Consider the following 1,613-nt stretch of genomic DNA (forward strand, 5'->3'; position numbering starts at 1 on the left):
ATGTAGAGAAACAAGTAGGGTGATAAAGGTAAAGGGTGATAATATTAAGAGAAATTACAGTAACTAAAGATACTTGCTGGCCTGAACGAATATAAAACGATTAACAATCTATCTTATTGCGTTCCTCTAATAGTAGTAGTACGCAATTACAATAATAAATACAATAGTACAATAATAAAAGATTCTTTCCATTCTTGTAAATAATTTCAATAAGTTCACTAGTGAAAAAATCTATATTTATATTTTTCGTGGCATCTGTAGTTTAATAAATCCGTTTGAAATCGACAGGGAACGTCACTATCGGATATTAAATTTTACGAAATTTTCAAGATCCTCCCTGTTGCATCCGTGTCGTAGATGGACTGGTATTTAAGCAGAATCGCATGCACGCAGATGAAATAAGAGATACTTTCGCAATCTTGTATCCGAGTAGCGATGATATTATTTAACAAACAAGCCGGATGGAAGACTTATCAGAGTAGTGTTACCACTAATCTTTGCAACGACTTTAACATGCTGCACGCATGCAAACTTACTCTTTAGTAATTAAGAGATTAAACTCTGTTGTCTGACACTGACTTACAACGTCCTCCTCTTGTCCCTTCGTTCCTTTTCAATTTGCACTTCTATTAGATTACATATTTATGTAAATGATAACGATCAATCTATCAAATTACATATCTGTTATCTCGTTCACCTTGTTCGTTCACAAACACGTTATTTACTAGTGCAAGTTCACTACGCGTTCGCTTTCTTCAGCTGTTCCTTATATATTTATTATTATCATTACCTTATTTTCTTTCTTTTTAATATTTCCAAATAATAATTCGAACAAACGGTAATCGATACTTGGAAGATTGAAAAAATGATTAAAAACGTAACGATGTGAAAAGAAGTGGGTTTTCCCATTTGCTTGATAATTGCTAAGTCGTATTTCGTAGCTTTGGGTCATCTACGATTGTATCATGACGTTTACCATGAACGTTAGAATGTCGTCAGAGAAGAACGTAGGGAAACGCGTATTGTCACGGATTCTATGTATACAATCGTAACGACATTTTCAAACAACGTTCCGATTGTTGTTCTTATTTTCTCGAAAGGCAGACAGAGAAATAAAGAGGAAGAAAAATAGTGGAGGAGAGAGAGGAAGAAAGAAATAATTGTTCAAAGTCCAGCAGGTCCAGCAATTCCGAAGGCGAACCATCGTGTCGGCGTCTCGATTGGTACGGGCATACGAGCACGCACGTATTCGCGGTACAAGACTGAAAGGACACGTCTCGAATATTTTACCCCGGGAGTTTTTCCTCTTTAATTGATTCAATCGGCGAAAAACACGGCAGGACCGCTTCACCCTCCGGGAATTTTCACCCGCCGCCTGCCTCACGCCACCTCCGCGTCATCCACGCTTTCAGCAACCAACCGCTGTAACGAGACGCTGGAACTAACCTTCCTTTTCGATGAAAACGCCAACTCCTCTTCGCGGTTACTCCCTTCCCTATTCCCTCGTCCCTCCTTTCCGTCTCTTTGTCTTCCCTACAAACTTTATTTTCTCTTTATTATTATTTTCAGTTTCTCCGAATATAAATTTCTTTCTTATCTCTCTAATTCGTCTT

Source organism: Bombus impatiens, unplaced genomic scaffold (assembly GCF_000188095.3).
Source record: "Bombus impatiens unplaced genomic scaffold, BIMP_2.2 scf_0064, whole genome shotgun sequence".
Lineage (NCBI taxonomy): Eukaryota > Metazoa > Arthropoda > Insecta > Hymenoptera > Apidae > Bombus > Bombus impatiens.